The following is a 22,550-nucleotide window of genomic DNA, read 5'->3' as shown; positions in this document are numbered from 1 at the left end:
TGTTCATCAAGTGTCTATAAATGCTGCAATAATGGTTAAGCACGCTGTAATGCTACTTTTGTACCTCATCACCCACTAAATGCAACTACATTAGTGGTCTAATAACACTTAGTGCGCTCGGCACGGCTCCATCATGCCGCTCAAAGTGTTGCCACATATAAAGCTTAGTTTGCTAAACCCAGTTATCTGGCTGGTGGGGCATGGGAGCCCAAGCTTCAACCATTGATGCAATTAGACGTTTATTGAACATTAAAATGAGCGATTCGAATATTTGAAGAACTATTCAAACTATATGTGTATAGTCAACATTAACGAACTTCATCTATGAAAGTTTCGACTGGATGATGGTTGACTTTTGGAATTTTCGGCTCTCAGTCTTATAAATTGCGTTGATTACTCTTCTATCATCGCCGACGTTTCGGTCCGGCTATTGGACCATCTTCAGGGCCTAATTATTTATTGAGATTGACACAAATTAGCATCAAACATTTAAAATAACATTACACAAACTCACTCGATACGCAAATCAACAGGTCACACAAATTTTGCAAACGTTGAAACAGTCGGGTTGTAAAAGGTCAAGCCGTCTGGTACACTTTTGGGCCATTCGTTCCGGTTTAGTGGTCTAATAACACTTAGCGCGCTCGGCACGGTTCCATCATGTCGCTTATAGTGCTGCCACATATAATGTTTAGTCTGCTAAACCCAGTTATCTGGCTGTGGGCTCAAGCTTCAACCATCAATGCAGATAAACAATACTCGATTTACAGCATGAGTGTTCCAAATATTCGACAATTGTTCGATCTTTGTTTTTAAAATGTTGCCAATGATAGTTCAGTTTAGTTTTATTCAGAATTCTTTTTAGTAGGCAATAACAAAAACAAAAAGCAGAAATAGATCAAACCATTTCAAAATATTCATATTTTTTTGTAATTCTAAAACTATTTCCAAACATCAGATTTTTTTGTTTCACAATAGAAAACAATTCCAAAGCAATTGAATCTGATGTAGAGCCAGTAATAATGTCATTGCTCAAAGCAATACGTTTACTATACATTTCACTGCCTGAAATAATTTGAAAACATAAGAATCTTCAATACAATAGAAAACAATTCCCAAACCATTGAATCAATTGTGGAACAAGTCATAAAATCATTACTCAGAACAATACGTTTACCGTTCGATTTACTGTTTGAAACAATTCGGAAACATAAGAATCTTCTGTATTACAATAGAAAACAATACCCAAACAATTGATTTCAATGTAAAAACAGTACAACATTACAAACAGTATGTTCTGCCTCACAATAGAAAGTAATTCCTAAACAATTGAATCAAATGTGGAACCAGAAATAAAATCACTACCCAAAACAATACGTTTACTGCACATTTCACTGTTTGAAACAATTCGAAAACATAAGTATCTTCTGTATCACATTATGGAAAAAAGACATTTTTTGTATTGTTACGATACTTATAACAACCTATACAATTCAATGTGAAATGCCCTTTCACAATTGATTCTATTGTTAGAAACGTTTGATTCTATTGTTTTTTTCTATTGTTATTTTAACATTGAATTCTATTGTGAAGGCATGGTTTTCAATGGAACTATTACATTGGAATTCTGTTTTTTTTTTTTGTATTTTTTATCCGGGATATCAATACGGTAATTTCAAGATAGGGTATATATTTTCACAAGCGTCAGATGACTTTCCGGTCTTCAACAGACTTTTTTCTGTACGCCCTTGGCTACATTTCAATATCACTGAATAAACGATTCCTGTCAAATTTGAAATCCTCATGAGACAAATACAAAAGAATGAAATTTTCCCTACTAAATCCCATACAAATTGTAATCATAATCGCACCGTTTTGCGAAAACATTTGAGGTGAATATGTGACGAAGCCACACCTAAAATTTTCAAGAGCACAAATCTGAAGAACCGAATGTCGGTTTACGCTGAAAAGTTGATCAATTGGTTACCCGCTGGCGGTGACCAATCGATCAACTTTTCAGCGCAAACCGATATTCGGTTCCTCAGATTTGTGCTCTTGAAAATTCTAGGTGTGGCTTCGTCATATATTCACCTTAAGACACAAAAAGGGATTGAACCAATATTGTTCCCACTTGATGCATTGTTTGCTATCAAAAATGGTTCGGATCGGTCGAGACGTTCCGGAGTTATGGCCATTTCAGTGATGGGGATTTTTTTTTATTATCGAACACTTTGGGCCGAAGGGTCTCCGATTTCAATGAAAATTTCACCAGAGCTAGAGGTCGTGGATATATGACCATACATGGAATTCAAAAAAATCATAGTCGACTATTTTTCCGGGAATCACTAGATGAAATTTCACGATTTTTCAAAATTTTGTAAAACATCCCAAACTTCAAAAAATTGTATCTCAAAAACTATGCATCGTAGAACAAACTTTATTTAGTGAAATCGACGCCAAATTTCCTCAGCAATCCGATAAAAATACATTGAGAAAAAAGTTTCTCAGAAAATTTTTCACCATAGAGAAAAAACGTCTAGAAATGCTGATAAAAGTACCGTCTGTATCATAGATTATTTTGAACAAAATTTTTCCTAGCGCAAAAATTAATGTTCTTCATTTCGTTCTTTGACGCCAAAATGGAATCTCTTACCGTTTTAGAGATATAGCCAAAAAAACCAACGGCCAGTCGCTATATTTTCATAGGAAGCCATCTACAACAGCGGCCGTTCACCTGTTGCAACATGTTTGCTTTGCAACGAGCAAATGACATACGCTAATTGTAACGTAATTTTGACACTAACGTGCATCGGAGTGCACTGACAGCACATATATAGCACTTGAGTGCTTTTTAAATGCATTAAATAGTCATGTTTTGCAATGATCGGGTTTCTAACTAAAATATGTTTCAAATAACAAGTTAACAACGAGCCAATGCCACCGGTGAGCGTAAAATTACTTATAGCACTCATGCCCTATATGTTTTCCATTTCAATTTTATGAAAACAATGAAAACAAAGAAAACTATTAACGGAGAATGGTTACTACTCAGCAAAATATTTGAAATTATACCTAACGAAAAAAAAAATTACATACGAATTTCTATCTTATTTAACTTTATTTTGCATGAAACAATTTCTTGTATGGAATGTTGAACGCAAGCTTCATACTGAGAGCAAGCTGTAAATTTATAAACTGATGGAAAAATGTGTGCGATGCGACGAGGTCCTTTTGTTACAGGTTAAATGATATAACATTTTTAACTGTGTAAGTAACAAAAATGCATAGCTGTGTAGTATTTTTTGATTATAATTCTTTTGCTTCATTCAGAAATAACGAAAGCATTCTAGAAATTTTCAAAGGATATAGATAGCTAAGGATCCAATATTGACCCATGAAGCTTCGTCAATACACAGGCTGGGAATGAAAATGAGGACGTTAGAGGATTTCTTGAAATTAAACATTTACTTGACATCTTAGAGCATTAAACAATTTTAGACAATATTTTAATCATTCGAACCGTGCACCATGCATTATGGGTAGTAGTATGGGTTTGTCATGCTCGTTCTGAAAACTGATTAAGTCTTTTTGACAACAAATTGTTAGTTAGAAAAAAGTGATGAATTGATTGATCTTACATTTCAGTGTTTTTTCTATTAATCAATGTCAAAACTTACTTTAACGGTAATGACCGATCCTCCAGCGTATCGTGCTGTCTCAACTGTTGTCAACTCAGTAGCTCTATACAGAGCTCGGTATTAATCTTTGCTAACCATTGCTGAATATTATTATCATCACTGTTGGAATTGTGTCGCTTCTTAGAACAAGAAAAGCTTGGTTTGAAGCAACAATGTTTTATTAGCGCGTTAAGAAGTTGTATGCATGGTAAAATTTAATTTGCTGCCCGTACTAATTAGTACATGTTTATTTTATTATCTGAATTAACGAGATTTTTAGCCATAGGCTAGTTCATCTCGGGACCCACACTTTACTTCCCTTCGTATGTCGGGAGTGGGATTCGATCCCAGGTCCTCGGCGTGACAGTCACGAGCTGTAACCATCACACCAGATCCGCTCCAGAGAGTACATGTTTGTTCCTCTCATCCATGGTATATATCTTTTAAAGTTCCGTTAAGTTTTAAATTAGTGTTTTTTTCTAAAACACATTATACAAACACATTATGCACAGACCATGCTATTTATTAAATATTATTGAGTGGAAAATGTCTCTTTATGGTGTATAGAAGAATCCACATACCAATGATCATTTAAGCAACAAAAACTCTTTTAAAACAAAACAAAGCTTTACATGTGTAAAGAGACGTTATAGTTACCTGATATCCACTCATCTCTAACGGCATATGATTGCTTTGATTGAAAAAAAAATACGTTGAAATATGCGTTTGCTCGTTGTAAACTTGTTATTTGCAACGCTTTCTAGTTACAAATCCATTAATTTCAAAATTTGATAAGTTGTTGCATTTAAAAGGCACTAAAGTGCCATATATGTGCAGTCAGTGCACTCCGATTCACGCTAGTGTCAAAATTACGTTACAATTAGCGTATGTCATTTGCTCGCCGCAAAGCAAATATGTTGCAACAAGTGAACGGCCGCTTTTGTTGATGGCTTCCTACTGGCCGTTGGTTTTTTGGCTATATCTCTAAAACGGTAAGAGATTCCATTTTGGCGTCAAAGAACGAAATGAAGAACATTAATTTTTGCGCTAGGAAAAATTTTGTTCAAAATAATCTATGATACAGACGGTACTTTTAGCAGCATTTTTAGACTTTTTTCTCAATGTATTTTTATCGGATTGCTGAGGTAATTTGGCGTCGATTTCACTAAAAAAAGTTTGTTCTACGATGCATAGTTTTTGAGATATGATTTTTTGAAGTTTGGGGTATTTTGAAAAATTTGGGAAAATTGTGAAATTTCATCTAGCGTTTTTCGGGAAAATAGTCCACTATGATTTTTTTGAATTCCAAATTTGATCATATATCCACGACCTCTAGCTCTGGTGAAATTTTCATTGAAATCGGAGACCCTTCGGCCCAAACCTGTTCGGTAATAAAAAAAAATCCCCTGATCCGGACCAGCACCGGAAGAACTGGCCACATACATATAAAACTGAACCAAGCCCCATCATGCGGCACATCAAACTGAGGCGATTTTTGTAACCTTTAGCATGGTTGACAAATTTTGTGCGGAAATCAACCGGAGACAGAAAATTCTACGATATCGGCCCAAAATTCAAGATGGCGGTCTACAGCCCAAGATGGAAGCTATAAATTCAAGAAAGTGGCTGTTTAATGGAGTTTCAGGCTCTAAAAACATGCAATATGGGTATATTTTGTATGGGGAATATGTCTGGAGTCCAAAAATGGCGATCTGAATATCCAAGATGGCGGTTTAAAATCCAAGATGGTGGGTCCAAATTCAAGATGGCGGCTGTATAATGGAGTTTTAGGCCCAAAAACCATACAATATGGGTATATTTTGTATGGGGAAGATGTCTGGAATCCAAAAATGGTGACCTGAATATCCAATATGGCGTTCTAAAATCCAAAATAGCGGCTGTTTGATGGAGTTTTAGGCCCTAAAACCATACATTATGGGTATATTTGGGACGAGGAAGATGGCTGGAGTCCAAAAATTGCGACCAGAATATCCAATATGGCGGTCTAAAACCCAAGATGGCAGCTCTAATTTCAAGATAGCGGCTGTATAACAAAGTTTTAGGCTCTAAAACCATGCAATAAGGGTATATTTGGTACGAGGAAGATGTCTGGAGTCCAAAAATAGCGACCAGAATATCCAAGATGGTGGTCTAAAATCCAAGACGGTGGCTCCAAATTCAAGATGGCGGTTGTTTAGTGGGGTTTTAGGCCCTAAACCATGCAATATGGGTATATTTTGTATGGGGAAGATGTCCAAAGTTCAAAAATGGTGAGCTGAATACTCAAGATGGCTGTCTAAAATCTAAGATGGCGGCTTCAAATTCTGAATGGATGCTGTTCATTGGAGTTGTAGGCCCAAAAACCATTCACTATGGGTATATTTTGTATGGGGAAGATGTCTGGTGTCCAAAAATGGGGACCAGAATATCCAAGATGGCGGTCTAAAATCCAGGATGAAATTGTTTTCACAGTGTATATTTTCTTTTAGTTACATATCTAACTTTACTGAAAAAATCATAACAATCGAACGATCCGTTCTAGCTGTGCAGCTTTCAAATATTTGTGAACCATTTTAACATACACCCTTTTAAAAAGTTAGTCGTGACTCAATATGAAGATTTGATACCGAAAAATGACGACTAAGACGAAATTGAAAAACTGTGCAAAGTTTCAGGATCAGGTCGCTCAGGATCGACTTGCATGCCTCCATGGAATCCCTCTTTACCTACAGCTGTGTTCATAAAAATAGCAGTGAAAGCCGTTCTCCATACAAAATGGCCAACTTTGACATACTTTAACTTTATTCTCCTATAAGCTATTGAGCCGAAAATTTGACAGCGAACTACAAATATGGTCAATTTTGTTCTAACAAAATTTGAGAATTTTCGAAGCACGTGAAAAAAAGTTAAACACTATGCGAAATTGTTCAAAATAATAGCAGTGTAAATAAATTGAAATGTAGCTTTATCTTGAAGAAGCTAGACATATTTTCCCATGCTATTCAAACAGTTTCCACCTTGATTACAAGTAAGGGGCTGTCCATAAACCACGTGGTCATTTTTTTGGGACTTCTCAAACCCCCCCCCTTGGTCATTAGTCCATACAATTTTTTTTTTCGTCCATACAAAATGGTCATTGGCCGAACCCCCCCTCTCATGACCACGTGGTTTATGGACAGCCCCTAAATGCATAAGGTTTAAAAAATTGAAAATGTTGGCTGAATAAAAATAATCAAAACAAACACTGCTATTATTTTGATCAATTTCACATAGTGTTTAATTTTTTTCCACGTGCTTCAAAAATTCTCCGATTTTGATAAAACAATATTGACCATATTTGTAGTTCGCTGTCAAATTTTTAGCTCAATCGTTTAAATCAGAACAAAGTTACAGCATGTCAAAGTTGGGCATTTTGTATGGAAAACGGCTTACACTGCTATGTTTATGAACACAGCTGTAAATTTGCAGAATAGTACCTCAAGGCATCTCGAAATACAATCTGTAGAAAACAACATTGACACATGTGATCCTCGCGCTATGTTATGTGTGTGAAGGTCTACCGTCTAGACACTAAATTTCGGTCCAACTATCAGCAACATCAGTTCAATGTCATGGCGCAAAGAACCACCGCGCCCTGCCTAGTAGCACAGGCGAATCAAGTTAGTCAATGTCAGCAGAATAGAAGGAAAAAAAACACTTCACCCCACGGGCGGTGGTGCGTTTGTCGGAAACATTCAACTCCGTCCGAACAACACAACAACGCAAACGTCCCGAAAAAACGAGGTCTATTAATAAAAACTTGTCGTTTCCACCGGAGGGAAAAATACGCCGATTTTCGCCCCTGCTGCTGTCCGAAAAAAAAGAAAACACTGAATGAATTGGAGCGCGCACTGGTACCCGAGGAGCGGAATGCTGCTAAGGAGTATCTGATTCAGATGTTCCAAAAAACTAGCACGAATATAATTAAGAGTGTTTGAAGAGTTTTATGTTTCGAATCATAATTCTTCAACTTTTGTGAATATGAGTATATTTTGATGATGAGTACAAGTGCACTGCAATATTATAATATTATAATTATGTATCAACCAAGTTCAAAATTTTATTTTTATAACTTTAGGAGGCATTACTTTGAAATTATTAGAATGATCCTTAAAGAATTTATTCCCAAGTAACATTTTTTATCAAATAGACTAAAAGGGGTTCTTAGAACCATAATACCTAAAACCAATATAAAAGATCTAATGTTTTATGACAGTTCTCAAAACCTCTTATAAGACTAATTTGTCATCAAAATGTTACTTGGGATTGATTATTTCCTGCAGAAACAGAGGAACTTTCGTTCTATTCGTCAGAATAGAAGACCTGTTGAACTCGGAGTTGGTCTCATATCCTTCTCAACCAAGCTCAACCAAGAATTATACGACCAAGTTTCAAGCAATTAGGCCGACATTTACTTAAAAATCAAGCTGCCTCAATTTATAGGGTAAAATATGTGTTTTAGGGCTTTTTTGATTGCAAACCATTAAGCATGGAAATATTTTTTTAAAGCAATGGAAAGGTAAATTGGTCAATTAACATCTAAATTAACGACTCATGCAAAATATTTTGTTGTACCAAAAAAAATTGATAGATTTAAGGGCAAACGTCTTGAAAACCCGCTTCAACAGTGCATCAGAACTTCAGACACACAAATCTTAAGAAACAAGCGAGATGGATCAACTAGGTCCGAGCTCTCCACCAAGAAGTGGAAACGTCAAAAAAAAAAATCTCAAGAAGCAATCTTCAAACAACAGGGCGTTTTATTATTCTGTTCTTGTTCACTTGTAATAAGCTTAAAATAAGGAGATCAGGGGCACTGGTTTTGTTTACGAAGAGATTTGTGCCTTCGAAATCGTGAGTAGGTGCCAAAGTCGGCCATTGTGGCGGCCATTTTGGGATTCTAACAAGTCTGTCCTTAAGTATTTTACGTTTGTAAGTAAACTTGCATGCAACTTTTAGAGGGTGACTTGTTTGGGAAATATCGTACCTAACATAAATCGCTTAAAACTATCAAATTAGATTTTGTAAAATGAAATATTTTACATGAGTCGTTAATTTAGAAGTTAATTGACTAATTTACCCTTTGATTGCTTAAAAAAAATGTTTCCATGCTCAATAGCTTGCAATCAAAGAAGCCCAAAATCGCATATTTTGCCCGATAAATTGAGGTATAGCTCAAAGTTGTGACGTGCTGGAGCAAATCTGAGCCCGGATTGAGATTTAGCGGCCCAAAATCCGTTGGAGACACATAAGTTTGCTCTTGAGACAAACCAAAAGATATTTTTGTTTCGCTGTGTAATAGGCTAGATTTTTGTAATATATAATATACACATGGTAAATAAATTCTTGGAGCTAGTATTCCGTATCTTTTCAAAGATATTACCTTTTAAATCTTGTCACAATTTCATGATAAGCTGCGGAGAAATTTACTAGGAAGTTTTCGAAGGTTCTCAAAAAAATCTTTAATTTTGGTTCAATCTTTCAGACATTTCTGGAAAAAAATATGAACAAAACTTTTGTAATGCATGGGAAAAAGCAAAAGCGGGTACTGAATTCTAGAGAGCGGATTTATGAAAAAAAAATCCACATGGTAGTTACAAATGCAGTAGAAGAACACTGTTATGAGAAAACATAAAAAAGTAGTCGCTAAAGAAGACCCTAAAAATACAGAAACGTCGGACAAAATAATCTAACAGCTTCTGCTTAATAAAATTTAAAAATGATAAGCCATCCAGAAATTTTCACAAGAAATGTCTCTTATTTAAACTGTTTCTTATTTTTGGTATTTATGTATAATTCATTCAACGAATTTATCTTTTAAAAATCATGTCTAAAAACAATAAAAATATATTTTAAGGTTATAATATATGTGAATAATTTCAAAATTTTCTGTTATGAGCTTGAGCTTGAGCTTGATTGACCGCCCGTGGATGCTACTCCAGTATCGCCAGACCAGCTACACTCACACAAGGACCAATGAGATAACTGCCGGGGACTAGGCGGCATCTTCAGTGTGTGAGCGTTGGTGATCTTCTATTTTTAGGCGACAATGGCGCCTGCCACGTCAGGTTGCAGGTCAATGTGGGGAAGGGGTAAGGAAGTGATGATTGCAATCGTTTGTATCCACATCTGGCCGAATATACCTCTGCGCCAGCACAAATTCATGCGGATGTTGGAGTGTTGGTGGGAATTGGTTGGCAGAAGGTTCACACATTGGTGTGTGGATACCAGGGGAAGGTGATAGAATTGTGTGTTTTTTTTATTATTTTGAAGATGTGCGGCACAGTTCGCTTGATTGCATAACTTGTAGGCGTTTTCTAATAGGATTGTGACACTGTGCTGTGAAAGTTTGGAAGGAAGGGAAACGGCTTTTTCAACCAGTTTCTGTTCTAGCGACGGCTATGAACATGTTTATATACATGAGTTGTATATGTAGAGAGCAGAGAGAAAGTATATAGAAAGATACAAAGTAGGAGGAAAGGGATGGACCAGGGATTGAACCCAGGACCTTCTGCATATAAATCAGAAGCGGTAGCCACTAGACCACCAAGCCCGTCTATTTCAAAATTTTCTGTTATCTTTCTAAAGTTAACAATGTTAGTTTTATCTGAAAACACTAGCAAACCCAAAAAGATGATTCCTTATTCAAATATGAAGCCCAAAATTCTCCAAGTTTTGAATCTTCGAAGTTATTGTAAAACTCAAATCTTCTAAACAAAGAATAGCGTCAAAAGGTAGGAAAATGCTTGTGAAAATAAGCAACTAGTTTTATAAATAAATGCTTTGATTATGAAGTCAAATTCTGAATTGTAATATTTAGATAGGACAATGTATTTCTAGCACAAGTCATCTTGAAAATATTACGAAATTTCAAAAAAAATCTAATAGTAACAAATTAATACTGGATATAATGAAATACTTTATGGGCAGAAAAACAGCTTTACCAATAATAGATATACAAGGATTGCCCAAGAGTATCTAGTACTCTCCAGCTAAGACACTTCATGCTAGAAAAATATTCCAGTTATTCGTATCTGTTCGGGTAGTGCACAAATTTTCTGCGAAATGTTTATCACTCCCGTTCCCAATCGAAGCACATCCACCGGCAACGGACGACAAGCGGTCAAATACACGAGGAGGGCCTTCTTTATCCTCCACTAACGATCACTTATAAAAAGCACATTACACAGTATTCATCGCTCCATCCTCACACATTTTCCTGACATTTCGGCCTCATTACGGCCACACTTTGTACCACGTAAAAACCAAATCAGATAAATTCAGTCATCTGCATTAATTCCTAATGGGTCACTCGTCTCCTTGTTGCCCCCGCACTCACAACAGTCCTCACTAACTGGAGCTTGATTTATACCCCCGCGAACGTAGACGTTTCCAATCAAAACATTCATCAATCAACCGACAGTCGATAGATTTCGCCTCGCCTTCGGACTTCCACCGGCCAGCGTCAGCCGCCGGACCACCGAAACCGACCTACCACGCGCACCACTAATACCGGCGAAGACCGAAGATGACCAACCGATTTCAGAACACAGGCCACAAATTCCCGTAATTATATCACACACGCGGAGGCGGTGGAGGAGTTCAATCCGAGCGCACTTTCTTCGACCAACCGACCGACTGACTATCCCAAAGTCAGGGAAATCGTGTACGCAACGATTCGCGCTCCTCGCAAGACTGAGACCGGAGCTGTCAGTATGGTTTATATGGAAATTCGCTCTCCTCGGTAGGTTCTGCTACTACCAACAGCAGCCGTATAGAAGAGCTCACTCGCTGTCGTACTCGCTCAGCATTAGTAGTACCACTGGGAATTATTAGTATAGAACTTTTTCATATTCATTTCATTTGCCACAATTCGTTTACCTTCGGCAGGGGTTCCCAATTCCTGTCTGTTACTGTGATTTGATAGTGTGAAAACCAGTTGGCTTCCAAATCTCAATTGTTGTTTTGTAATTACCTGGAGTCTGGACCCATTTTATATCACATGAATATAAGCAATTCTAATCACCGTGTTACATTTCCTCCAAAAGATTTGAAAGCGTGTTTTGTGAGCTTATTTATCAGAATCAGAGAAATGCATTCTGAAATTTCACGGAAATCTAAACACGATACAGGTATGCCTCGATTTAATGGATCCTCGAATATATAGCCCCTCGCTTTTATGTACTTCGATTTTATGTACATTTTATAATGGTAAAATTTTTAATATACAATCAGTTTAAAACTTGCAGTTTGTATTATGATGAGTTATAATAATGCAGGGGGTTTCAACCTTTTGACACGCGCAGCACTTCATGCCAATAAATTGTTTTTGGAGCACCCATAATAGTGCCAAAGCATACTTTATGGCATACTTAGTTTATAAATTTACCTTAAGGACAAGGTATTTGGAGTACATAGCTCAAAATTTCTAGAACACCGTTTTTTAGAACCGTTGAACGGATTTGGATGAAAATGCATCACGCTAATTATTCAGTGGTTGTCAATAGCGTGATGCATTTTAATCCAAATACGTTCAACGGTTCAAAAACGGTGCTCTAGAAATTTTGAGCAATGTACTCCAAATACCTTGTCCTTAATGACAATACTTCCCTTTCTGACTTCACTCTATATAAATATCTCGCTCTGTCGATGATCGCAACGAGCCGAGTATATGGGGTGTTTCTCTGGCGATATTTTTCACAGATCCCTTAGCAACGACATTTTTGGCGGATGCATACAAACTGCATATTCGCCAGGCTTTTCCTCAAAGCTTTCTAACAAACTTGTTTCAACATTTCTTATGACATCCTCACCGAGAATTGTAATATATTCATGATATTTTCGGGTGATGCCTTATACCTTGACGTGTAGGTACTCAGCTGATTGAATTCCAAAAAATCTAGCAAATTCCACAAAAAGGTTATTGTAATGCTTCTTCACATTACTGATAAGATGTGGGATAAATTATTTTTCCAGTGCGGTCATGGTAAAATCAGAGCTAGTAAGTCAAGGCTCCCCGATTTCAGCGCCCCTTACATGCCCATGGATTAATTCCTGGAGGAATCTCTGCAGGAACCGCTTAAGCAATGGAACAACTTTTGAAGAAATCTGCTGAAATTTCTGAAGTAATTCTAGGAATATTAAACAAGTCTTTAAAGATATTTCCAAAAGCATCGCCGAAGAAATTTCAGAGTAACTTAAAAAAATGGGGAAATTTCTTAATGAATTCTTGAAAGAACCTCCATAGATGGATTTTCTAAAGAAATTTCAAAGGGAATACCTGAAGAAACACATGGAAACCTCTGGTGGAATACCTAACAAAACCTTTTGAGATATTTTTGGAAAAAAAATCAATCCTGGAGAAATACCCTAACAAAAATCCTAAACATGCTTTTAATGCATTCCTGGAGAAATCCATAGAGAAATCCTGGAGGAATTTCTGAGAAAATACATAAAGGAATACACGGTGGAATTTCTGATAAAATTTCTGTGTGAATTTCTTCAGGAATCCTAGAAGGATTTTATAAGACTTTCTTAGGAAATCCTTGGAGCAATTTCTGGAAGAGAAATGTCTTGAAGGAATGTGAAGAAATCTTGGGATTCTCCCTAATAATCTCTTGTAGAATTTCTAAAGCAATCCTTAAAGAAATTCTTCAAAAAGCTTCCGAGAAAATTTTGAAGAAATTTTGTTGTTTGTATCGGTGCAAAACATTCTCAAGAAGTTCTTGGAGAAATTTCTAGAGGACATTCTAAAGTCCAAAGGAATCCCTAGAAAATTTTGTGATAGAATTCCTGACTCAATTTCTTCAGGATTTCCCGTAGGATTTTTTAAAATACATCTAAGTACAAGAAGTTTCCAAAGAAATCCCTGAAAAAAATTCAGGGGGGATTTTTTCAGGAACTCTAGAATGTTTTTTTTAATGAATTCTAGGATGAATTTCAGCAAGTGTGCATGAGAGAATTATCGGAAAATATGTGGAAGTTTTTTTCAAAGCAATCCTTGGAGAAATTTGTAAAGAAATCTCTGGAGGGATATCTGTAGATATTTCTGAAGAAATAGTTAGTTCGTTTATAAAAAAAGCCATGGGAGATTTTCTAAGATATTCCCTAAAAAAATGTGTGTAGAAACCCTAGGGCAGTTTCTATAGGAATACCTGCAGAAAATTCCCTAATGGATCTCATAATTAAAAAAAAAGAGTCCCTGAAGGATTTTTTAAAGAAATACCAGGAAGATTTTTAGAAATCTCTGGAGGAATTTCTAAAACAAACACTGGAGAAAGTTTTGGAATAAATCCTTGGAAGATCATTTGAGAGAATGCTTAAAGGAATTTCCGAAGGAATTTTCAGAAAAAAAATCTAGAAGAGTTCCGAAAAAATATGGTAAATCTCTGAAGGATTTTCTAAAGAAATATCTGGAGGAATTTCTACAGATACTCATACACAACTTTCTGACACAGCTTTTTGTGAAATTTCTAGAGGAATCACTGGTGGAATTTCTGGAGCAGTTGGAAGTTGCTGTGGGTACTTCTGGTGAAACCCTTGGTAGAAGTTCCAGAGTAAACCCAGGACACTTTTTTAAGGAATTTTAGAAACATTTTCTGAGAAACTCCAGAATAGTTTCTGAAAGCATCGCCATAAGTTTTATTTATTTTTATTTCGAAAGAATCCCTCAAGGCATTTCTGCTCACATTCATGAATAATTGTTTGGAAAAAAATAGAGGAATTCAATTCATTTCATGTTTGGTGCTCGGGAACCTATTGATAAATCAATTTGAAGTTTGTATGGGAGCGATTTGTCGAATCATCCCTCGTCGGATTTTGTACTGGGCGAAGCTGTCAAGTCTCTTTGAAATTGATTTTAGGTATCAAAATAAGATTCTAAAAATCTGAAAATATAAATCATAGTGGATCAGAAAAAGAGGCTTTTTCATGTAAAATTTAAAAAAATCTATATTTTTACACATTTAAAAAACCCAATAGGTAGTTTCTGCATCAATACGCCTAGAAATTCCGTCGAAAATTTCTTCGGTAAAACTTTGGGTAATTCAATTAAAAATTCCTTGCAGAAGAAATTTACAAAATTATTGTGTGAATTCCTCATACAATTCCTATAAATTCTTCAGACAATTCCTCTGTGAATTCTTCAGTGATGCTATAGGAAATGTCCGTGTCGGATTTTGTTTTTTGAGAATGTCTCCGGCAGTTTTTCTTTTGAACTTGCTTTGAAACTTCAAACTAAGGAGTTCAATCGATAATTACTTTGAGTGTGGGTTTTTTTTTCTAGGATTTTGAAAATTGTTCGGCAATTCACTTTCGGAAATTCCTTCACCATTTCCTTGAAAAATTCTTCGAAAATTCCTTCAGTTATTCCTTTTGCATTTCCTTTGAGAATTTATCTGACATTAGGCCATATAAATAAAGTTGAGTATATACTAGCATAGCATAGCCGACCGTACACATCCTGCGGTGGCTGTCGATATAGACATTCAATGCGCCAGAAAAGTTAGCTGGGAATAAAGTTGAGTAAATACTCGTTACTAAATCTATGTGAAGCCATGGAGACAATCTCTGTGAAACTTCACAGTGGTCTGAGTAAAGAGTATTTACTCAGCTTTATTCATATGGCATATTGTCTATGAATAACTATTCGAAAGTTACTTTTTAATTCCTCGAGCAATTCTTTTGGGATTTTTTTTTTTTCAAAATTCCTACAGAATTTGCTTGGGAAGGTCATCAGCATTTAGCATTTTCATCTCTTCTATTTATTTGGAAATTCTTATCGAAATTTGGAATCTGTGGAAACTCTCTCGGCAATTCTATTGGAAAGTTTTTTCAGAAATTTCTTTGGATTTTTTTTGTGACAGTCCTATAGGAATTACTATGGAAACTGATTTGGCAATTCCATTTTAAGAATTCTTTTGGAAATTGCAATTCTTTTGTGAATTCCTTCCACAATAAATTTGTTTAAAAATACTTTCAACAATCCAAATTGAAAACTGTTTATTTTCCAAAGGAATTGTATGAGAAATATCTAAAGGAATGACCAAACGAATTCACAAGGGAATGTCGAAGGAATTCCCAAAGAAAATTGCGAAAAAAAGTGTTGAAAAGTTCTCAACCTTGAAAATTTCCAAATAGATTGCGGATAAATAGATTGCTAGCAAAGAATAAAAATAGAAAGAATGCTCTCTCTTGCCTTTTTGTATGCAATCGTTAAGCGACACGACAAGTGGCGCTATCTAAGCGTTTCAAAGTGGAAGCTCTATGTAACAGTGTTCGTGATTTGTCATAAGAGCAGGTGGTGTGCGTATGTTTTTGTATCCGCATATAATCAATAACGCACACTACCGCACGAAGGTTGAACTTTCATCCGCAGATAGCGCTGCGGTAGTGTCCCCCCGAGCATCAGCGGAGAGGGCATTCTTGATATTCTTATTCTTTGTTGCTAGTCAAATTTCCGTTGAAGCAGCCTATGAAATTTTCGAAAAAGGTTGAAAGGATTTTCAAAAAATATCGATAGCTGAAGTTTTTTAAGGAATTCCCAACGAATTAACTGTATGAGTTTTATGGGAATTGAAGCCATTCGAAAACACACGTTTGCAGAAATTTCCAAACAACTTTCCAAAAAAGGTTGACGAAGAAATTCCTACAGAAACTGCCAAAGCAGTTTTCGGAGGAATAAATATAAATACAATAAAATACAACGGAGTTACAGAAAAAATTTCAATAACATTGCCAAAGAAATTCTCAAAGACGTTGTAAAAGGAATTCCCAATACAATTTCCGCATGAGTTTACAATACAATTGCTGGAAAAGTAGTAAAAAGATTGCCGTTAAAAAATGTTTTCCATTTTTTTTTATTTGTGAATTTAAATTTAATTGCTAACTCTTCTCACAGAAATTTTTAAAGAAAGAAAGTCCCAAATGAAATGCTGAACAACTTCCAAGCAAACTACAGAAGAAACTCTCATTTCTTTGTCACAGGTATTCTCAAAGCAAATGCAGAAGCAATATCCGATATAGGCGATAATTCCCAATTAAATTCCCTAAGAAATTGACGAAGGAGTTCCAAATATATTTTCGAAAAATCCTCAAGGAATCGTTATATGAATTGCTGAAAAAAACTCTCAAATGCATTACCGAAGGGATTAAATGAATTTCCCGAATAAAATCTAATAACATGTATATATTAAAAAAAACAATATTTGAAAAACCCGAACGAAATTAAAATATGATTGCATTATACTTAATTTAGTAAAAAATAAAGTAGATCTAGAGTTTACACTTCTCACAGTTAAACTATATTTTCTTCACGTAATTAAACAATGAGGATGCCGCTAGGAACGTTGTTTTACCACAAAAATACTGATGTAAAGTTCAAAACACAACTATAAACGCCCTGTGTTATACAGGAAATGGCCAAAATGTTTGGGATAGGCAACTTTTTTTTTCTCTCACAAAAAAGTTCAATAAGCTATAACTTTTCATAGAGCGCATCAAAAAATCTCAAATTTTGACTGTTTGTCAACCTATTATGTGTGCATCATTGATACAAATTTGGGCTCGATTGATTAATATTTCGCAAAGTTAGAACCGTTCGGGTAAAACACTATTTTTCAGACAACTCATTTTTGAGGTGTCATATCTCGGAAACCAGTGAACCGAATTGAATGAAATTTTGAACGTACACTAACAATATATAAATGCTTCACAAACTTTTAAAAAATATGTACTTTTTAAACGTTGAAAAAAGTTATCATGGATTGACACTTTTTGGATTTTTCTCGAAAAAATGTAATTTTTTTACATCAATGTCAATAAATTTTAGTGTTGATATCCAAAGATTTTCCACTTCTGTTCTCAAGTTATCTCTGATCAGATATATTGGAGCCTATTTAGATTGAAGGAAGAACACATTTAGTAATTTTTGTGTGGTATAGTAAATTTGACTTATTTTCCTCTATGTGGGTAAAAATTTCAATCCGGTATAACTTAATTCGCCGTGAGAAAATATTACATTTTATAACGTCGTATTAAGTATCAATATATTGTTGATAATCGTTAAAAAATTCATTCAATTCGGTTCACTGGTTTCCGAGATATGATAGTTAAAAAATTAGTTGTCTAAATAATAGTGTTTTACCCAAACGGTTCTAACTTCGCGAAAAATTAATCAATCGAGTCCAAATTTGTACCAATGATGCACATATAATAGGTTGATAAACAGTCAAAATTTGAGATTTTTTGATGCACTCTATGAAAAGTTATAGCATGTTGAATTTTTTGTAGGAGAAAAAAAGTTGCCTATCCCAAACATTTTGGCCATCCCCTGTATATGATGAGAATTGTCCCTCAGCCGTACATATATGCGATAGTGACTTAAAATAGTACATTATACGATGTACAGCGTGCATCCTTATGCGATTTCTGGTTGTCTGGGGAATTCTGTTACCGTGTATTGTGCTCCCATTTGAAACGTAGTATGCATGCCTTATGGTTTGGAAACCACTGTGCCATAAAGATCCATTCGCCCGTGGCGAGCACCGTTGACGACGCACGAAATTCGACTGAGAGATGGTTATAGCGACGACGGTGATACTCATCTCCGTCGTATTCCACATTTCCACCAGAACGAATGTGACTGTAAGTAGGCAGGACCGAACGAGCAGTGCAAATTCAATGATGGTACTTATTCTCAAAAAAAAAAATACTAGCAGTTTCCACGTGTGTGACAAAATAAACACGTCTGATGGGAGTGCTTCCAAATCATCAAACTGAGTAAATACTCTTAGCTGCGCAGATAGACAGTTTTGATCTACTAACATTCACGTTGATCTAAATGGAAGAGTATAATGATTGTTTTACAATACGAATAGAGTGGCTCAGTTTCTGTCTATTATACATACCTATGTATAAACGTATAACGTGTTCAAAGTTTTAAACATTCAAACTAAACTTTAGGGATCAGCTCAACTATCTTAAGCTTAGTGTGACAAAACTGAACAGACCCAGACCCAGACAGGCTCGCTAACCGTCGATGTCGTGGTACGCCTAGTATAACATCTTAGGAGGGTTATGTTTTATTGTGTTTTCAGTGCACATTTTTTGGCTACATAAAACGAATTATTCAACTTTTTTTCAATGCAACATTTTCTGAAAAATAAACTTAGTCAGAAACTTCAAGAAAATCTGTGTGGAGCGGACCTGGTGTGATGGTTAGAATACTTGACTATCACGCCGAGGACCTGGGATCGAATCCCACTCCCGACAAACTTGCAAAATGTGAGTTCTTCCTTCGGAAGGGAAGTAAAGCGTGGGTCCCGAGATGAACTAGCCTAGGGCTAAAAATCTCGTTAATACAGATAAAAACAAAAAGAAAATCTGTGCTGAAATTCGATTGAAAACTAGGAAAGATTGACGCTATGACCTGACACAAAAACAAAGAAAAACGTTTTAATTTTAAAATTTTCGTAATTTCTTCTACTAAAAACTGTGCAACTGTGAAATGAAGATTAAGTTAAACACAGAGCAAGTTACAACAAAAAATGGGCAGTGTAGCAGAAATAGATGAAAAAGAAATCAACAAAGAAGAAAGAAGAAGAAGCTGCAATGCAACAGTTGCTCTTAGTAATACAAGCAAAACACTTATTTAACAAGTTCGGAAACTTCTTGATGGTTGCACAATGATTTTATTTCGGGAATCCTTACAACTTATAATCACCCTAACAAAAATTATCATGTACTTTCACAGAAAAAAAAGTAATTATTCTAATCAACTTAATTGTGGTGGTATTGCAGGCATACCTTCAAAACCACTGCACTGCTAGATAATGGAAATGTGTTGTATCGATAGTAGAATAGAAGCAACCGTGTGCGTAAATCGCTCCGCCGTAGATCCTCTCGGGAATTATTTATCACCTCGATGACCGATTCGGGCGGGCGTTGGTTCTGTTGTTGTAGATTATTCGTTCGGTTTGGACGGACACGCCAAATTTAAAACCATAACATAAACAACGTGCTCGAAGCGTCCGTTGTAGTCGTCGTAGTCGCAAACCAACCATCCAGCCACAGTGCCAGCAGAATGCGAGAACGAGAATCAAATTATAAACAGGTGAAGGCCGCGACGACGACGGACGATATGGACGATGCGAAAATATACGTATTCTGACTCGAGTGAAAGTCGCGGCCGACCGATGGTCTAGAGGGAACCGGGTCTTATAATAGCACATTTGAAGTGTAAACGCAATTATAACGCCTCTGGAACGGAATGGAACGCGATTGCGAGGTGTGTGCTTTCTTGACACCTGAGAGGGAAGCTATTCGGTTTGCTGATGGACAAATCGATTTCCGGCGTACGCTATTTTTTTATATTTGCTGCTATGACAAACCATTGACGAATTTGCAAAAAAGAGTGTTTATTTAAAAAAAAAGATGTTTTAGGTATTTAAAACAAGTTTGACGAATTGTTTTTTTTTCTATTTTTTGTAAGGACGTCAAGAGTAGGCACATAGGATGAATAATACATACTGGATGATAAGTGTTAGGGTGGATCCCGAACCGTGGTTGAACCATGGATACTTTCAGAATATGGTACTCCGGTGAAGCTAATAAGGCAAATACGTACAAGCAGCAGCGTAGTGGTTTGAATTTAAGTCGATATTTTGGTCTCATTGGTTCCGATTGTAGGACAGTGCAGAAACTTTTTTTTACAGAAGAGAAAGGCTTGAAGAAAAGCTTGTCCTAGAGCTTAGCAATAAACTTTGCTAAGACTTCGATTTTGTGTACATTTTGCCCCGAATTCATGTACATTTTTGAATGGTAAATTTTCTAATATCGAATCAGTTTAAAACTTGCAGTTTGTGTTATGATGACTTATAATGCAGGGGTTTTCAGCCTTTTGACAAACGGAGCACTTCATATCAAAAAAAGTTTCTAGAGCACCCATAATAGCGCCAAAACATGCCTCATGACACACTTAACCTTCCGTTAATCGCGCTGTTGTACTTTGTACAACACATGAGAATTACCGACTATTACTTTGAAACCATCTTTTCTATCGATGTCAACCCCAAATGTATTCTACAGGAATCTTATTTGGAATATTATAAGACCTTTTTTGAAAACAGTATAACTCCTTATAATGCGGAAAATTGAAAATCCGAATATGAAGAACGTACTATATTTAAGATAAGATAGACAGTTGAATGTGAATTAGTGTATTTCAAAATCTAAAGGATCTAGAAATATGGTGTCTTCGGCAAAGTTACTTGGGATATCAAGGGCCTTCGCGAGGTGATCTGAGAAATTCAGATTTCAACCGATAGGCGGCGCTAGTGAGCATGTAGTTTTTATATCCCATATAACTCAGGATCCTGAGTGCTTAGAAAGATGGTGTCTTCTGCAAAGTTGTTTAGTAGATCAAACACTAACTGATGAAGACAAGTATGATGTGGAATTCCACATCTAGGTGGCGCAAGTGAGTACTCAAATATTATAACTCATATATCTCGAGATCCTGATTACTTAGAAAGATGATGTCTTCAGCAAAGTTGTTTAGTAGATCGAACACTAACTGATGGAGAGCCGTATGATTTGAAACTCCACATCTAGGTGGTGCTAGTGGGTATTCAAATTTTATAACTCATATGTCTCAGGACCCCGATTACTTAGAAAGATGGTGTCTTATGAAAAGTTGTTTAGTAGATCAAACACTCACTGATGAAGACAAATATGACGTGCAATTTCACATCCAGGCGGCACTGGATCCAGATCCTGATTACTTAGAAAGATGATGTCTTCGACATTGTTGTTTGATGGATAAAGGATGGATGTACTTATCCCGTGACATTGACAACCTTAAGATAGAGTATATTGAAATACGACGGTCAGATATTGAATATTTTACTAAGCGCTTTAACTTCATGTAAAATTAATCAACCAAGTGCAAATTTAAACAAATTATAATCAACTAGTTGTGTAATTTTCAAATTTTGAAAACTATCGGAAGTATAAAAATTTACAGCTCGTTGATTTTTTTCTAGATGAATAATAACACGTTCATGCTTTTGCAAATTTACAACTAGCGCCTTCTGGTGGCAGAAGCACGAATCAAATGGTCAATCAACTGAAAGCCCTTGATCTACCAACCAACCTTGGCTAAGATATCAACTTCCCAGGTAATCAGACTCGGAGATATATAAGATATAAAATTTGCATACTCATTAGCACCACTTACTGTCGAAATAATGATTTCAACGACCCGTCAACCAAATGCACTTAACCTATTTGACAACTTTGCCGAAACCACCATCTCTCTTCTAGTAATCAGGATCCTGAGAACTATAGCATATACATTTTTTATGTTCACTAGCGTCATCTAGTGGTGAAATTACGATTCAAACGGACAACTATCTGTAAGTTTTTGATCTTTTAGAAGGTCGGCACGAGAGGTAACTTTTCCTCCATTTGGTCTTTGATCTACCAAACAACTTTGCCGAAGACACCATCTTTCTGAGTAAAGTGGAGCTTCGTGGTCGTTCGGTTAGCGTTACCAAGCGTGTAACCGCACCATGCTATCCACTGGTGCATGTAATATATGCCGTGTCCATGGTCTAAGGTTAAATTCTGTTCAGTCTGTACAGCCTCTGGCTAAAGACGGTGTCCCGTGCCATTTTAATCGGGATCCTGAGCTACATGAGATTAAAAATTTACATGCTCACTAGCGCCTTCTAGTGGTGGCATTTGAAATCAAACTGTCACTCATCTATAAGCCCTTGATATACGAAACATCTTTGCCGAAGACACTATCTTTCTAAGTAATAAGGGTCCAGAGAT

The 22,550-nt window shown here is 36.1% G+C and overlaps 1 protein-coding gene across 8 annotated transcripts in view; it reads right to left on the bottom strand.

Moving 5' to 3' along the window:
* LOC109621841 (P protein) overlaps positions 1-11,532 on the bottom strand; it is a 51,400-nt gene extending 39,868 nt beyond the window's left edge. The window contains exon 1 of one of the 8 annotated variants that reach the window (XM_062849505.1): positions 11,208-11,532. The gene's annotated coding sequence lies outside the window, so the exon portion shown is untranslated. Of the gene's footprint in view, positions 1-11,088; positions 11,113-11,207 lie in introns of those variants that run through there. The other 7 variants (XM_062849504.1, XM_062849506.1, XM_062849507.1 and 4 more) reach the window with 7 other exon arrangements.
* Positions 11,533-22,550: the final 11,018 nt, after the last annotated feature.

The sequence above is a fragment of the Aedes albopictus genome, chromosome 2 (assembly GCF_035046485.1).
Source record: "Aedes albopictus strain Foshan chromosome 2, AalbF5, whole genome shotgun sequence".
Taxonomy (NCBI): Eukaryota; Metazoa; Arthropoda; class Insecta; order Diptera; family Culicidae; genus Aedes; species Aedes albopictus.
This window is presented reverse-complemented; position numbering and strand designations above follow the sequence as displayed.